The sequence below is a fragment of the Pelodiscus sinensis genome, chromosome 1 (genome assembly GCF_049634645.1).
Source record: "Pelodiscus sinensis isolate JC-2024 chromosome 1, ASM4963464v1, whole genome shotgun sequence".
NCBI lineage: Eukaryota > Metazoa > Chordata > Testudines > Trionychidae > Pelodiscus > Pelodiscus sinensis.
Window position 1 is genome coordinate 271768873 of NC_134711.1, and position 18806 is coordinate 271787678.

General features: G+C 42.5%; 1 long non-coding RNA gene across 1 annotated transcript in view; it reads right to left on the minus strand.

The window, feature by feature from the left end:
• Positions 1-3966: 3966 nt before the first annotated feature.
• Positions 3967-18806, minus strand: part of LOC112546809 (uncharacterized) — a 34013-nt gene continuing 19173 nt past the window's right edge. Inside the window, exons 2-3 of the long non-coding RNA XR_003090526.2 lie at positions 5633-5781; positions 3967-5158 (exon numbers count right to left, since the gene is read on the minus strand). This is a non-coding gene — a long non-coding RNA (uncharacterized LOC112546809). The remainder of the gene's footprint in view (positions 5159-5632; positions 5782-18806) is intronic.

Genomic DNA, 18806 nt, shown 5'->3' on the forward strand with positions numbered 1-18806 from the left:
TTGTAAGAAGTGTGACAATATGCCTTTTTACCTTCTTTCCCCATCATATATTATCCTCTTGGTCACAGATTGGAAAACAGAGTGTAATCTGTTTAGGGAAAGGGAATCTTTTTATATCTTATTGTAAAGTGTCTAATCCAGTGTACTTCTGGGTTCTGTAAATAAATAATGGAGATCTAATAGTTCAGTTCCCTGCTTCTATTATCGTCCTTCTTTTGTGAACTTCATTCACTTTATTTCCTCTTCAGGGTATTTTCTTTGGTTATGTTTTTCCTAACATAGGCAAGAGTTGAATTGGGGCCAGGAGGGAAGACATTATGCACAACCTCCATTCAGAATTATCAGTAGGCCTTCCCAAGCCAGTGGAACCTCAGGGTATGTCTAGACTACAAGCCTCTTTTGAAAGAAAACTAGATTACAAGCAGATTTTTCAAAAAAGTGAGCTGCTTTTTCGAAAGACAGTCTAGATGCTCTCTTTTGAAAAAGCACAGTTTGCATTCAATAGCGCCTTTTTTTGAAAGAGTACTTTCGAAAAAAGGCGTTATTCCTCGTAAAATGAGGTTTACCGCGATCGAAAAAACTTTTGAAAGAATGCGGCTGCAGTCTAGATGCAGGTGAAGTTTCTTAGAAAAAAAGCTACTGTTTTTGAAAAAACCCTGTAGTCTAGACACACCCTGTCAGAGAGCCAAACAAGTTGTGTACTTTTTAACCAGATCTTTGTTCCCTTCTGAGCTCTTGGAGTTGTTCTGCCAGGGACTCACTAATTAAAACAGTTATTAGTGTCAGGCATGTGTCAGGATAAGATAAATGTTGTTAATGTTTCTCATTTGAATTCTAAATTGGGTCTTAATCTTGTGTGTTGCTTTGAAGGTATCCAACACCTAGCACAGGAGAAATTCTTCTTTCAGTCATGTAGCCCCCTACTGATATGCCCCTTATCTCTATTGTGGAAGAGCCCCCTAATCCTCCCTTCTCAAGTAGAGTCAATAAGCACCTGACACCAATGGGCCCTGGGTTCTTTGTGGTTTATGCCTCTCCCCAGTGGCCAGATTAATAAAGTAACCAATGGTATCAGTGTTCCTTCTTAAAAAGCAGATAGCTCTCCCTTTTGGGTGAAATAGGTCTCTGATGGCTACAAACTCTGGCCACCCCCTGATGTCTAATGTGGTGACCTACCAAGCACAACTGACAGTCAGCCCTCCCAAACAAAGTGGAATGGTGGAGGCTCAATCTCTCTTTGGTAGAACTGGGGTCCATAGATAAACGCCAATCCATCTGGCAGAGACACACAAAATGGGAGCAACTCTGGAGCTGCTTTTTCTCCAGTTCTTCTAACCCAGATACTTTCAGCCAGTTCTCTGTTGACCAAGAGGCTCAATGCACATGATGGAATAGTACTGTCACATGCAGACTCTCTGGGGTTGCAGATGATCACCTGCATAGGTCAAACATGCTCTTGCCCTATAATTCTTCCTTATCTTCCTCCGGCTCCCAGTTATGGGGTCTGACTATCATCCAAGGTCAGCTCACATGTCGGAATAGCTGAAAATTATATGAAACCTCTCTGGAAAAAGCAATCTGTTGCTCTGCTTATCAGTTTGGCTCCTGATCTTTTCTTCACAGGCAGTTTGTTTTTCTGAAACACAAAAGAAGCAGGCAGTCTCTGCATTCAAAGATCTCCCAAACTACATACGCATTTTTTTTAAACTTTTGCTCTCTTAGGTCCCCCTAAAAATGCTATAACTCAGCTGGGGAAGAGAGGGAGGGGCACTCAGGGCTCCAGGATGGCAGTAGGCCTTTGGGCATAGGCATAGATTGACTTCTATTTTGGGATTGTGCCTGGCAGGTCTTGGGCCATCTCCCCATGGCAGATTCTAAGGAGGCAGTGCCATCCCCACCCTCAACTCTCCTCAGCCTGCCTGGTTTATGTGTGATGGGGGTTAGACTAAAAAAGTCCAAACACCTCTCAGAATACAAAGGGAGATATCTAGGTGTTTTTGTGGGCTGGGGCTTGTGTGTGGGCAGGAGAGGAGTTCGGGGCATAGGGAGTGGATAGCTGGGGTCAGTGTGTAGTCAAGGGGTAGCTAATGCTGTGAGTGGGAAGAGGGGTATCTCAGAATGCAGAGAGGGGGTATCCTGATTGTGTAGACAGGAGGCAGCTCTGAGCAAAGGGAAGGGATAGCTAGGGACTGTGTGTATGTGGGGTGGGGGGAGGTAAGAGCTGTGTGGGGGCAGGAATAGCTCAGGATGCAGTGAGAGTAGCTAGGGGCTGTGTGCCAGGAGGACTTCCCTATGGTCACTGCTCCTCAAGGTCTCTTTTGGCAACAGCGTTGGGTCCCCTGCCTAGGTGGCTTTCATAGCATAGCTGTGTGGGTTGAAGAGCAGCCAAAACCCCAGGCACCAGCAGCAGAAGAGAGAATGCTGTAGTTCCAGAGCAAGAGACAGAGCAGAGCAGCACATGCCCAAACTGCCCAGCTCTTGTTTCCCTGCTCCAACCTACTCTTGGAGGTGGGGAGAAGAGAAAGTGGGTTTGTGGAGCTGCCCTTGAATAGATCTGCTCTGGCACTGTGGATACTGTGGGCAGGATGGGCAACCAGTGCTGTGGGCGTCAGCACCATGGCTCCCAGCTTTGACTCCTGGTTTCAGCTGTAGGGTGAGGAGTGGGAGGGTCTCAGGGGTCAGAGTTTCAGACCTGTGGTGGGGGAGCAACAAGGCTCAGGCTCTGAGTTCTAGTTATAGGATTCTGCAGCCCCAGGAAAGGACTCAGAAGGGCTGTGATTCTCCATTTGAGAACCATGGCTCTCTGCTACTGTCTGGGAGAACAGCTGGAAGCACTTTATTTAAACTTCCCAAATAGCAAAGGGGCCATGAAATATATTGATTTCAAAAGCAGTGCTTGGGTGCAAGGGAGAGCAATGTTTGGCTCTATAATTACAATTTCCATATAGCTCACTGTAGATAGTGTGACTACAAAAGGGATTTGAAAGTACAGCTATTGATTTTAAAATAAGCAGAAAAACGGAAAGATCCATAAATAATTTTAATTACTAATTACAATGGAAAATCATTCCAAACATTTTTTTCTGGTATATTATATAAGGCTATTTTGAAATTCTGCAAATATCACAAAATATTTGATTTTATTTAGTTTCATGTAATTTTATTATATTATGATTGTAATTAAGAGAACCAGTTCTATCTACAAAAGCTCTCGTCTTTCAGTTCTTGTTAATGCTTAATGCAAGGGGGATGGCTGACCACACATGGTTCACCAGGGTTAGCCACTGGCAGACCAGATGGTTTGTTTACTTGAGTGTCCACAAGCATAATAGTCATGGTCCATCATTCTGGGCCAATAGAAGCTGTGAGAAGCAGTGGCCCAGCCTGCACTGCTTCCTGTAATTCCCATTGGCCATGGACAGCAAACTGTGGCCATTGGGAGCTGCAAGTGGCCATGCCTGAGGACTCTCAGGAAACCAAAGTGTCTCACAGGCCGTAAGTGGCTAACCCTGATGAATCCTGTGTGGTCAGCATGCTGGAGGTTCCTCACCCTTGGTTTAATGGCTCAATTAAATCTGGTACTGAGGAAGGATTTCCTGTTGAAGGTCAGACAAAGATTTAGGATTTCTGTTTGGTAGAGATAACATAAGCCACTACCAGTAGTAAAGTGAGATTATTTTCTTATGTCATAGGAATTTGAGTAACAAATTATAATTATTATGGTGATGAACATCATGAAAATATCTCAATAGAGGTTTAGGATTAGAACATTATTACTAGAACAGGGCTGGAATTTTTTTTTTGATCCTGCAAACATTTCATTATATTAAGAAAAAAAGATATCCTGTCCAGAGTTGAGGTGAAAAAACAAACAATTATTCACAAACTGAAAATAAAACAAGTTGGCTTGGGTCAGTTGAAAAATTGTGTTCCACTTAAGTCATTTATTTTGAGAATAAAGTAATTTCAGACTAGAAATTATTTTGTTGTATGCAGCATGCAGTCATGGTGGCCCCATACTGTTAGAAACACAAGATTGGTGATGAAGTATCTGATCTTGAACCAACTTCTCTTGCTGAGAGACAAGTTTTTTGAGTTTACACTAAATTCTTTGTAAGGTCTGGGTTCCATTGCTGAAGCTATTTATAGTGTCTAGGAAGTTGGTGCTGGTGTGCATTTTAATGGGCCACTTCACCTTTAATGTTCCTTTAAAATATATGTTAACTACTAATGCTAAACAATCTTCTCCACCTTGTATTTAGCTGTGACATTCTGAGATAGACCTTGTGTACATTACACAGTTTTGCCAACAAATGAAGACAAAACAGTGGAGGTGTATGCACAAAAATATTCCTCCTGCTGATTTAACTCTTCTGTTTTATTGGCATAATAAAACTAATCAACACATGGCATAGATAATTTTGTGACAAAGTTAGAGCAATGTAGACACTTGCTTAAGTGGCTTCTAGGATATTTTCCATAATGACCATCATGGCCACAGTGATAGGGTGTTTCTATTCCATTACACTGCAACCAGGTACACTGGCATGCACACCTCCCCTTTTAAATCCCTGGAAACTTTTTAAATTCCACTTCCTGTTTGCTTGGTGTGGACAGCTTATATTGTATCTTCCCAGCTGAGCATACCAGCTTTCCACAGGAAAGGGGCTCCTGCGTGGAGTACACCATAGCTGCTGCATCTGCTGGGTTTGTGGAGAAAGGAGAACCACAATTCCAGTCCAACCATAGGAACTTTGACACCTATGAGAAGATTGCTCATGGCATGGACGAGAAGGTTCACAAAAGGGACACATGTCAGTGCCATGCTAAGATCAAGGAGCAGAGGGAGACACACCAGAAGTCAAGGGAGGCCAGCTGTTGCTCTGCTGTGAAGCAAAAAGCATGCCACTCTACAGCGAGGGGCATGCCATCGTCTGTTACAACTTCACCTCCATCACCAAGAACCTCACAGATATTTCAAGGGGATTGGAGGACACAGCCAGTGGAGTCAATCCCAAGGATAAAGAGGAGAACAAGGAGGGCAAGTTGGAGGAGGATATTGGACAGGTGACAGGCTTGTCCAGTGGAATGGAGCGTGAGGACTTCTTTTTGACTCCAGAGCAGTCTGGCCAGTCCCAGAAGTCGGGTACCATCATTCCTGAAGAGGCAAAGGGAACGCTGGTAAATAATCATTCTTCCTTAATAGTGCATAGTAAAGACCTGTCTTTTATTTTGTTACATGTTGCACATGGGAGAAAGGATTGAAATGAACAACCCTGAGATTCACTTCCATGCTTTCTCTGGCCAGCAATTGTTCTCATTTGCTTCCTCTCCTAATTATCCCATCCAAAGTCTTTTATTTTAAAGATCTCAAAAGGAAGTGCCAGGTGGATTAGTCTGTCCCTTGATTATTTTGTTATCCAATTAGATCTAATTTCTGGCTCACCAGTTTTGCTTCACTCATTTGGTCCCATACTTCTTTTGCTTACTAGGCATGATCTTAACACCGTTTTTGAATTATATCAGCAAGCCTTTTTATTTAAACTAATACAGTCTGTCTCCCTTTTGTACCTTATCCTAATCAGCATTTGTTGTTATAGATTACTTTAACATTTTATGAACTTTCACTCACTTTTTAAAGCTGAACACACAATTACGGTAAATCTGTAGAGCCAATTATTATATCAGCAGACCAGATGTAGGAAATAGTTGACAGATGTTGTATCTCTGCTCCATCTTTCCAATTATTCTCTCATTTGGATTTAGTGTGTTTCACAGCATCTGCACGACAATGGCTGATTTTCAGTAAAGATGACTATAATTTCATATCCTACAAGCTTGACAGAAACTCAGCTGTTTTGCTTCATGTTCCCTTCATGTTCTGAACCACACAATCCTTTCAATGTCACTGTCCTGGACAATGAGTTCAGCTGCTTTTACCGTGTTTTAAATTCAGTGACAAGGAGGTAAAATAAACCCTTTTTTGGATAAACGTGCAGAAAGAGGGAAAATGTTAATTCTTGATTCATCATATTATTACAAGGAGAGTTTTGACAGTTCTGTGGTTGGTTATGGTTTAACAAATGCCCAGATTACATGAAATCGAGGCTGAAATCTTGTAGATTTGGGATTGAGGAATTTTGGGCCCTTGCCCATTGTCAGCATAAGCACTGACTCCATGGGAGCTCTAGCACAAAATTAGTGAATGCTTAGCCAGCAACCGGATCCCCTTCTCCTTTCTCCATTGTCTCCTGTGTGCCTGTACTCCCACCAATCAACTCTTCTCTCTCTCTCCCAACTCCTCCCCTGCAATCAGCTGTTTCACACAGTGCAAGATGCACTGAGGGAGAAGGAGAGGAGCAGGGAAGTGCTGCACTCAAGGAAGGTGGTGGAACTGTTTGGGCAGAAGAGGGTGGGGCCTTGGGGATGAAGATGAGCGGGGGGGAGGGCAGAGCAATGCAGTGCCTGTGTTTGGCAGCACGTTTTTAAAAAGAACCCTGCTGCTACTGGCTCACTGCCTGTGCTTGCATGCATTCTCCAGTCCCTCAGACTGCAGAGTGGGAGCTGGTGTTGAAACTCTGCAGTTGCCATGGCTTTTAAAAAACCCACAAAGGCTGTGTGGACATCAGAAATATATTATTTCCTTAGTAAGAGAGAAAAAAGTGGAAGGACACATTCATCAAGTATCCTAGTCTCAAGTATTTATAATATTAATCTTTAGAAAACCAGCAAAGAGAAAGCTAATCTTTAGAAAGCCAGCAAAAATCAAGAATGCATGTACATTCTTAATTGCTTGTCTTACTTTCATTCTTCCCCATTGTACATCTCTTGTGCTCATTAAATGAAGCAGAGATCTTGTGCAAAAAATCTATATGATCTTGTAACAGTTATATACGATGGGGGAAGAATATGCCACCTTCATGTGTGGTTGGTGAAGTTAGGGCTGGGGGAGGCAAGCCCTCAGTCCCATCCCAGTCCTGCCCCTTCTGCTGAGCCCCACCCTCCATGGGAGCCAAGTTGCCTCACTGTCCCCTTCATCACAGAGAGGGGGGGCAGCACCTCCATGGGGAGGAGGATGGATAGGTATGTGGCCCAGCCGCCTCAGTCCAGAGCACTGGAGAAGGAGCACAGCCTGAGCCTCTCTAGCCCTGGATAATGGGGAAGGCAGTCACTGGAGCCAGCAACACTCTGCTCCAGAATGCCTATAACAGGTATTCTGGGGGTGGAATGTGGGCAAAGCCAGGCTGGCATTTTGGGAAGGCTGTGCTTTCCCCTGCCTAACATACCAGCTGCCCATGACAATCTCCCTCATAAATTTTGTACCAGATGTTCAGGCATTTAACTGGGCTGTAAGGATACTCAACTGGGATGTGGGTTCAATTATTCCCTCTGCCTGAGATCTCCCACTTTATAGGCAATGCCTTAACCATCTGATTATGGGATATTCTGATATGGGTCTCTCTCCTGTTGAAGCTGTACCAATTGGACAGTGAATTCTATACTCTGGAAAAAAGTGACCCAAGTTCATTTCCCTACACCAATTACTATTAATCTATACTCTGTAAAACATCTTGAGCAAGAGGTCTCTCAAATTCCAGCCCAATGCTTTAACCGCTGGAGTAAAATTTATAACTGCTAACTTCTCCCTAACTGGCTCTAGCTGTTTTGTTAATCTAACCCTTTAAAAACACCTAGAAACACTATTTGGTTAACCAAAACATTTTTGTTTAGTTCATAATGATTTTTTTTAAATCACTGAATATTTTTGGAATTTTTCACATTGGTTCAATCTGAACTGAATTTTTGTTTGGCTTTTTTTTTTTTTTGAATTGCCAGCAAACTGAAAAATCACCTAGTTCTAGTTCTAATGGCCCTTTTATTATCTTATCATATGCATATTAATTTTACACCAGTACAGCTTCAATATGTCAGAGCAGTGAAGTTATTCCTGCATTATATCAACATGAGAGGAAAATTGGATATCTATTTTTAAAAGTGTACAAGTCTATGGCATAATATGTTCCCTTTGATGAATCATTTATTTCAGATTCTCAACTTGAGAGGGCTTTTCTTTTATTTTCCAGCGAGAAGAAGCTGGGCAAGCAAACTCAATGTTGATTCTTTTCTTTAAAAGGGAATATACCATATGCCAATATTTAATCGTAAATATTTTCAAATTGTGTTTATTGGTGCCTTCAGAAGTAATATTTACTTAACTAGGACAGCTAATACAAAATGAACACTAAAAATATTGTAAAACTGAGAAGGTGAGAATTAGAAACTGCTCACTATACATAATTCCCTTTCCCCCAACCTTTGTGAGTTTAGCTCTTAAATTTACTGAGATGGATATCAGTGCATAAATGGCTTCTTATGTATTTATTCTAAAGTAATATTTCATCCCTATAAGGGAACCACATTTTGGATCACAATGTGTTGTTCTGCTTAATTGAATTGTCTGATGCAAAATTATGTTCAGTCTTTTAAAAATCAAGTACACAATTACAATTCAATTTTACTTCTACATAATGAAATAATTTCAAACTAGCTAACTGAGAAAGAAATACTTGTGAGGAAAGCTTCACCAATTCATATCAGTCATCTTCAACCCCAGGTAATGCTTTCTTGGATAAGTGTCTTGCCATATAAAGTTCCCCTTAGAGAAATCTAAGAGCTTGTGAATTCAGTAATAGTGACAGAGGTTACGGATGCAAATATTCTCAGGTGTTTATAATTTATTGCCTATCAGATACTATAACCTACTTTGGAAGAAATTTTGGAAGGGCAATCAATTATGGCAGACACCATCCTATGATCTGCATACAAAATGCAAAATGGTCAAAATACTATTACAAGACCTGAAGCTATTTCTGTGTTAGAAGCTGTAAACTCCCAGGGATTAGAAAAAGACATAATTACAAAATTGGTAGAAAAGTTACAAAGAAAAATACCATTCTGTAACAATGATTTTTCAGCATTATAATTAACTGATGAGCTATATCTTGCTTATTTGGCTTAAAATTACTGAGAAGGAGGAGGAAATGTATGAGTACTTGTAATTTACATATTATAGGCATTTCTGATGCTCCGTAACTGTAATTACTGGAATTGGTAAATGTCACTCATTGCCATTGTAAAAATGGCATTAACCTTTTTACTCTGGCATATATCAGGTTACTCAACCAGGAAATTGATTATATTTTTATCAGAAATCCCAAGCATCACTTGTTTATTTCATTATCATAGTATCTTAATAATTCATAAGAAGGTTCATCACATTACCTTCCTCTTCTCCTATTAATCTAATTCTGCATGGGGATAGACTAAAAGAAATGGATTCCATAAGTGTGATATCATTACTATATCATTGTTTTATGAAATCCTTTTAAAACAAATGTCTGAGAGGATATGCTGAAGGCCCAAACCAATTTTCTTGTTCACTGTGTTCAATATTTATGGGTCATTCACTGATATTTTTCTAACTATTAGTTCAAAGTAGAGGCTTAAAATGAGGCCAGGGTGCTGAGAGTCATTGAACCACACTATAAATCCTCTATATAATGAAAACCACTCCAAGCCAATAGGTGCTGCAGCCCTCCCTCCCTCCACGCCTTACTCCTGGTTGTAGCACCTATGAGCAGGACTCTGGTAGCTAAAGTCTCCTGGTTGAGCAGGGCCCAAGTATAGTGGAGAGAATAAAGAGGTCACTATGGCTACAGTCCATGTAGCAATTGATGCTATATTATTTGATGACTATCTGTTAGAAATGGGAAAACGGGAATATGTATGATGTCTGAAATTGGTCATAACAATATATCACTGAGTTTTACAAAATTTTCATCCAAATACATCCTGTTAACTCTACTCCACAAGAGTGACATGAATCCAGAAGACTACAATATCAGTTATTTCTGCTTGAAACAGATGAGTATATACTTGGCCTGGTTCAGCTGTGCCTCCTTTGCTGCTATCCTGGTATATATACAGGCAGTCCCCGGGTTACATGGATCCGATTTACATCGGATCCCTACTTACAAACGGGGTGAGGCAACCCCGCACTAGCTGCTTCCCCCCCAGCAGACCAGGAAGACACGAAGCTAGTGCCCCCCCCCCCAGCAGACCAGGGAGACGCGGAGCGGATTTTCTCAGCAGACACCTCAGATTGATAATAAAGGACTGAGGGAAGTGAGGTGTGGGAGAATAAAACTGAGGTCTGGAGAAATGTTTGGCTAGAGTTTCCCCTACAATATGTACCAGTTCTGACTTACATACAAATTCAACTTAAGAACAAACCTACAGTCCCTATCTTGTACGTAACCCGGGGACTGCCTGTACTAGCCCTAGCTCAATGAGTGATAGTGAAACACAAACAAGCCAAATCAAACCTGGAACTTCTGGAGCTTAGTGCATGAGCCTCTACATCTTGAGCTAAAAGCCAATTGGCTCTTAGCTAAAGCTGTAGAGTAAACTCATTCTCAGTCTATCTCTGTAAGTGGTCTGAATGCCACTACATGAGACAGTGAACCACACCCAATAGGTGTGTGGGTTACAATAGCACACATGTGTATGTACATCTGATCAGGAAGACACATCCTTATTTGTTAGAGTGGATATAACTAGAGCCAGCTGAAGTAGTTGAGAACAAAAATCAAACTTTGCTCACTTTTCTTCATCAAAATTGGCCAATTCTTGTTGATTGGTAAATCTGTCTCAAGTATGTTTTAGACATGGAGGTGAGAAAAAAAAGTTGTGTATCACTAACGAGGAGAAACTAATGCTTATGAAAATGAAGACACAAATTTCTGACAGTCCTCAGAGTTGCCAACTCTCATGAATTTATTGTCTCTTGATACTTTTTTTTTGTAAAGTAAGCTGATATTCTCATAGAATCGTGTAAGTACTGGGGCTTTAAGAAAAAAATAAAACAATACAAACACCAAAAATACAACTATGTTTTTAGTGCTTGGTTGCCAAGAAAGTATTTGACAGAATCAAAAATCAGACAAGTAAAAAGAACACCACATTTTTTTTTAAATCAGGATATTTAGCCAGACCCATATTTAGGAGAGCATGGCTCATGGAAGTTTTTATATGTCCATAAGATTAAACTCCCCATAGGTCTTATAGGAGGGATCCACTGAAAATAGAGTTTCAGTGAAATAAATAAATCTTTCCTGTGAGAGGAGAAGGATTTTAAGGCTTCAAGAGAGCACTTATTTCAGCTTGCAGAAGATCCTTAAGGCTGGACTATTTATTTCTGTTGCATACTGTTAACATTCAGGGTACTATCTACCTGAGCAAGAATAATGAAATGGATCATTCAGTGTGAGTCTAATGAATGCTGAAAAAAGCGTTTCATACGTGAAAATTGTTGTTTACTTTTCTATTACAGGAGTGAGTAAATCTATAAAATGTTTTCTAACTGCCAGCCATATAAATCCAGCCTCAGATCAGCATATTGATCTTTCTTTTTCACATATTCACAGATCACAGAATCATAGAATACTAGAACTGGAAGGGAAATTGAGAGGTCATTGAGTCCAGTTCCCTGCCCTCACAGCAGGACCAAACACCTTCTAGGCCATCCCTGATAGATGTCTATCTAACCTGCTCTTAAATGTCTCCAGAGCTGGCGATTCCACAACCTCTTAGGCAATTTATTCCAGTGTTTAACCACCCACAGTTAGAACATTTCTCCTAATGTCCAACCTAATGTCCAAAACATTAGGATGTTTTTCCTAATGCCCAACTTGCTGCAGTTTAAGCCCATTGCTTCTGGTCCTATCCTCAGAGGCCAAGGAGAACAATTTTTCATCCATCTCCCTTTTAGATACTTGAACCCTCTATCATGTTCCCTCTCAGTCTTCTCCTTTCCAAACTAAACAAGCCCAATTCTTTCAGTCTTCCCTCACATCCATGGGTTTGGATTTAATGCATCTGAGGGTACTGAAAGAGTTGGCAAATGCCATTGCAAAGTCTTTGGCCATTATCTTTGAAAACTTGTGGAGATCGGGAAAGATCCTGGATGATAGGAAAAAGGCAAATCTAGTGCCCATCAGGGAACTACAGACCAGTCAGCTTTACCTCAGTCCCCAGAAAAAACATGGAGGGGATCCTCAAGGAATCCATTCTGAGGCACTTGGAAGAAGGGAAAGTGATCAGGAATAGTCAACATGGATTCACCAAGGAAAATGTTGTGCCTGACCAATCTGATTAGTTTCTATGATGAGGTAACTGGCTCTGTGGATATGAGAAAATGAGTGGATGTGATATACCTTGACTTTAGCAAAGCTTTTGATATGGTCTCCCACAATATTCTTGCCACCAAATTAAGGGAGTATGGATTGGATAAATGGACTGTAAGATGGATAGAAAGCTGGCGAGACTGTCAGGCCCAACTGGTAGTGATCAATGGCTAGATGTCAGGTTGGCGGTCAGTTACTAGCAGAGTATCCCAAGGATCTGTTCTAGGACTGGTTTTTTTCAACGTTTTTATTAATGACCTGAATGAGGGGATGGATTGCACCCTCAGCAAATTTGCAGATGACACTAAGCTAGGGGGAGAGAGATATGCTGGAGGTCAGGGATAGGGTCTTAGTACACAGGCAATCCAGGAAGTTTTTGGAGAATGTTGGGGATAACTTCTTGGCACAAGTGCTGAAGAATCCGATCAGGGGCCGTGTGCAGCTTGACCTTCTGCTCACAAACAGGGAGGAACTAATAGGGGAAGTAGAGGTGGGTGGCAACCTGGGAAGCAGTGATCATGAGATGGTAGATTTCAGGATCCTGACCAAAGGAAGAAAAGAGAGTAGTAAAATACACACCTTGGACTTCAAAAAAGCAGATTTTGACTCCCTCAGAGACCTGATGGGCAGAATACCCTGGGATGCTAACATGAAGGGGAAAGGAGTCCAGGACAGCTGGCAGTATTTTAAAGAAGCCTTATTAAAGGCACAGAAAGAAACCATCCCGACGCGTAGCAAGAGAGGCAAACATGGTAGGAGACTGGATTGGCTTACAGGGGAAATATTTGGTGAACTTATGCACAAAAAGGAAACTTAAAAAAAGTGGAAACTTGGACAAATGACCAGGGAGGGGTTTAAATGTATAGCTCAAGAATGCCGGGGGATTATCAGGAAGGCGAAAGCACAAATGGAATTGCGACTGGCTAAGGATGTGAAGGATAACAAGAAAGGTTCTACAGGCATGTTAACAAGAAGAAGGTTGTCAGAGAGGGTGTGAGGCCCCTAATGGATGAAGGAGGTAACCTAGTGACAGATGATGTGGGGAAAGCTGAAGTACTCAATGCTTTCTTTGCCTCTGTATTCACAGACAAGGTCGGCTCCTGGACTTCTGCGCTAAATGACGCAAGATGGGATGAAGATGGACATCCCGTGGTGGGTAAAGAACAGGTTAGGAACTATTTAGAAAAGCTAAACGTACACAAATCCATGGGTCCGGACTTAATTCATCTGAGGGTACTGAGGGAGTTGGCAAATGTCATTGAGGAGCCTTTGGCCATTATCTTTGAAAAGTCATGGAGATCAGGAGAAATCCTGAATGATTGGAAAAAGGCAAATGTAGTGCCCATTTTCTAAAAAGGGAAAAAGGACGATCCAGGGAACAATAGGCCGGTCAGTCTTACCTCGGTTCCTGGAAAAATCATGGAAGGGATCCTTAAGGAATCCATTTTGAGGCACTTGGAAGAGAGGAAAGTGATTAGGAACAGTCAGCATGGATTCACAAAGGGAAAGTCGTGCCTGGCCAATCTGATTAGCTTCTATGATGAGGTAACTGGCTCTGTGGATGTGGGAAAGTCAGTGGATGTTATATACCTTAACTTTACCAAGGCTTTTGATACGGTCTCCCACAATATTCTTGCCAGGAAGTTAAGGGAATGTGGATTGGATAAATGGATGGTAAGATGGATGGAAAGATGGATAGAAGGCCAGGCCTACCAGGTAGTGATCAACGGCTCAATGTCAGGATGGCGGTCGGTTTCTAGTGGAGTGCCCCAAGGTTCGGATCTAGGACCGGTTTTGTTAAATGTCTTTATTAATGACCTGGATGAGGGGATGGATTGCACCCTCAGCAAGTTTGCAGATGACACTAAGCTAAGGGAAGAGGTAGATATGCTTGAGGGCAGAGATAGGGTCCAGAGTGACTTAGACCAATTGGAGGATTGGGCCACAAGAAATCTGATGAGGTTCAAGAAGGACAAGTGCAGAGTCCTGCACTTGGGATGGAAGAATCCCAAGCATAGTTACAAGCTGGGGACCAACCAGTTAAGTAGTAGTTCTGCAGAAAAGGACCTGGGGGTTACAGTGAATGAGAAGCTGGATATGAGTCAACAGTGTGCGTTAGTAGCCAAAAAGGCTAATGGCATATTAGGTTGCATTAAGAGGAGCATTGGCAGCAGATCCAGAGATGTCATTATTCCCCTTTATTCAGTTTTGGTGAGGCCACATCTGGAGTATTGTGTCCAGTTCTGGGCTCCTGTCAGGTTGCACACCTCTCACCGTGCCTCAGTGCCCTCTGACTGTCCTCATCTAGCCCCTCTCAGGGCAAGTTACAGTCTGTATGGGTTGCTCATCATTGGCATTGGGGTTATCTCTACTGCCCCGCTTACCTAGGCTGCATTGTAATCCGCCTCCGAACCGTGGGCCTTGCCTCCGGCACCTAGCCAGGGAGAGTCTTGGCTGGCCCTCTCCCAGCCCTAGCTGGCTGTCACCAGCTGTCCTCTCTCCTGGGAGCCCCTGCTTCCTCTGCAGGGAGCCCTTCACTCATCTCTCCCAAAGCAAACTGTGCTTCTCTATATATCTGCTGGCTGGGCCCTCCCCCACCCTAATGGCTTCAGCTGGCCTCTCTGTTCCCAGCCCTGGCTCAGGGCCTGAGTATTGGCCTTTAAGGGCCAGTGGAGGGCAGGCGCCCTGTCACAGCCCCTCACTACAAAAATGATGTGGACGCATTGGAGAGTCCAGCGGAGGGCAACCAAAATGATTAGGGGGCTGGAGTATATGACTTATGAGAAGAGGCTGAGGGAGTTAGGTCTGTTTAGTCTGCAGAAGCGAAGAGTGAGGGGGGATTTGATAGCAGCCTTAAACTTCCTGAAGGGAGGTTCCAAAGAGGATGGAGAGAGGCTGATCTCAGTAGTGACAGATGGCAGAGCAAGGAGCAATGGTCTTCAGTTGTGGTGGGAGAGATCCAGGTTGGATATTAGGAAAAACTATTTCACTAGGAGAGTGGTGAAGCACTGGAATGGGTTACCTAGGGAAGTAGTGGAGTCTCCATCCACAGAGATGTTTAAGTCTCGGCTTGACAAAGCCCTGGCCAGGTTGATTTAGTTGGGATTGGTCCTGCCTAGAGCAGGGGGCTGGACTTGATGACCTTCTGAGGTCTCTTCCAGCTCTATGGTTCTATGATTCTATGATAGGGTCCAAAGTGACCTAGAGATATTAGAGGATTGGGCCAAAAGAAATCTGATGAGGTTCAACAAGGACAAGTGTAGAGTCCTGCACTTGGGACGGAAGAATCCCAAGCATTGTTACAGGCTGGGGACCAAATGGCTAAGTAGCAGTTCTGCAGAAAATGACCTGGGGATTACAGTGGATGAGAAGCTGGACATGAGTCAACAGTCTGCCCTTGTAGCCAAGAACGCTAATGGCATATTAAGGTGCATTAGGAGGAGCATTGCCAGCAGATCTTGAGAAGTGATTCTTCTCCTTTATTCAGCTCTGGGGAGGCCACACCTGGAGTATTGTGTCCAGTTCTGGGACCCCCACACTGTAGAAAGTATGCGGATTAGAGACGGTCCAGTGGAGGGTAACCAAAATAATTAGGGGGCTGGATCACATGATCTATGAGGAGAGACTGAGGGATTTGGCTTTGTTTAGTCTGCAGAGAGAAAAGTGAGGGAGGATTTGATAGCAGCCTTCAATTTACAGAAGGGAGGTTCCAAAAAGGATGGAGAGAAGCTGTTCACTGTAATGACGGATGGCATAATAAGGAGCAATGGTCTCATATTACAGTGGGGGAGGTCTAGGTTGGACATTAGGAAAAACTATTTCACTAGGAGGGTGGTGAAGTACTGGAATGGGTTATCTAGGGAGGTGGTGGAATTTCTATCCCTAGAGTTTTTTAAGTCTTGGTTTGACAAAGGCCTGGCTGGGTTGATTTAGTTGGGATTGGTCCTGCCTTGTTTACGAGGCTGGACTTGATGACCTCCTGAGGCCTCTTCCAGCTCTATGATTCTATGATTCTGTCTCATGTTCTCTAGACCTTTAATCATTCTTCTTGCTCTTCTCTGGACCGTCTCAAACTTCTCCACATCTTTCTTGAAATGTGGTGATCAGAACTGGACACAATACTCCAATTGAGGCCTAATCAGTGCAGAATAGAGTAAAGGAATGACTGCTTTTAATGCATCCCAGAATCATGTTTGCTTCCCCCCCCCCCCCCAACAACATGACACTGTTGACTCATATTTAGCTTGTGGTCCACTATGACCCTTAGACTCCTTTCTGCAGTACCCCTTCCTAGACAGTCGCTTCCCATTCTGAATACCGTATTTTCCGGCGTATAAGACGACTTTTTATACTAAAAAATATCCCCCAAAAATCGGGGGCCGTCTTATACGCCGGGTATAAACATACTGTAGCTTCGGCTACATACAGAACGTCCCTGTGCTGATACTGTATGTACCGCGCTGAGCCAATCCCGGCAAGTGGTGTTTTCTATTAATGCATACAAAGCCTGCTCGGATTGGCAAAGGTTGTAATAGCCCGCCTCTCTGACTCAGCCAATCCGAGCAGGCTTTGTATGCATTAATAGAATACACCGCTTGCCGGGATTGGCTCAGCACGGTACATACAGTATCAGCACAGGGACGTTCTGTATGTAGCCGAAGCTACAGTATTTTGAAGGATTTTAAGTCCCGATAAGTCAAAACCATTTTAATTAAAATTATTTAAATCAAATCTGATGTTATTAAATGGTGTTGCCTCGGAAGGGGGGGTAGTCTTATATGGCGAGTATAGGCCAAAACCTATGTTTTAACTAGAAAATTAGGGGGTCGTCTTATACGCCCAGTCGCCTTATACACCGGAAAATACGGTATGTTAAACTGGTAGTTCCTTCCTAAGTTGAGTACTTTGCATTTGTACTTATTAAACTTCATCCTATTTACCTCAGACGATTTCTCTAGTTTGTCCAGATCATTTTGAATTATGACCCTATACTCCAAAGAAATTGCCACACCGCCCTGCTTGTTATCATCTTCAAACTGAATAAGTGTACTCTCTATGCCATTGTCTAAATAGTTGATAAAGACATTGAACAGAACCAGTCCCAAAACAGACCCCTGCAGAACTGCACTTGTTATGCCCTCCAAACATGTTTGTGAACTATTAATAACTACTCTCTGAGAATGGTTATCCAGCCAGTTTTGAATCCACCTTATAGTAGCATATGCACTGCATGCTTCTCTCCATTATGGGTAGTTTATATATTTTGTAGCTGCCCACAGGCATGCATATAAATAGCCGTGTAGATTTGAGGCATGTCGTAAGGAGAACAGAGAAAAGATGCACTAAAAAGTGTGGGCATGTGCCTGAGTTTACACCCTGCGCACACCTACCCAAGCAGTGCCTCCTGTCTACCCCTGTATTTTTAGCAAGGCAGTGTAGCTGCTGGAGCCTTTCTAGTGGGGAAGAGCTATATCAATAGAGAGCTGTAAGAGTCTTTCCCTTCTGCTCGAGTATTTTATTATCGTGGGGAAAAGCTCCATTACTGTAGCAGAGAGTCAATGGAACACACAAAGGAAATCATGGTTTGGGCTAGCAGAAAGCATGTAGTACAATAATAAACACCCAGTTTGTACTTATCTAAAGCATGCTTCACCTCTACACCAGGGGAAGCTACACAATTGTGTACTCTACACACAGCTGAAAGAAACTCCTATAAATGTATGAGAAAGGAAGAGCAAGATGCTTAGAGTAGGCTGAGTTTATAAGGATGATACCTGGAAAACATCATTTGGGGGGTTGGAATGTAATATAAACTGACTTACTCTTTTAGAGCTACAGTATGAGCAGAGCTGAATGAGGCTATTGATTTCACTGCAATCCCTTTGGCCTGTACTGCCTCTGGGATCCACTACCTCAAATTCTCATTAAAGTCAATGAGACCTGCACAGATGCTGGGGTGTGAACTAGTGGATTCCAGTGTGAAGCTTGGGCCAGTATTTGCAAAAACATTCCGATTAATATAAAAATGAAGATATGAAACACTCATTTGGTTGCAGAAATATTTGTTTTTAAAATGATCATTAATCAGTGCAATGTTAAGAAACTGAACACATTAAGAAAAAGCAGCCTTAACGTTGCATGTCTTGGGCTTATGCTTTAAACATGCTCCCTTTTTATAACATATATTATAAATAATGTGTAAAGTAATTAGCGGGTTGCTTTTACAATTACAAGTATTGCTTTACTCATAGGGTTACATATTCTGCCCAATTTCACACAAGGGATGACTTTAAAGTGTCACAAGGAACAGAACAAGCCACATTTGAAGAAATCCATGAAGTTCACCCTAAGGCTGTATCTAGACTACAGGGTTTTTTTTGTTTTTTTTTAAAGTGGCCTTTTTTCGAAAAAAGGTGTATGTGGATGCAGGGAGCCAGTTCTTTCAGAAAAAAAGGCCTCCAGGAAGAAGCCCTGGTGGACATCCTAGCCTTTACATGTAGAGCACCTCTGTGGTTCCTGTCTGCAGCCTCTTAAAGTCACAGGCACCCAAACAGGCATTGC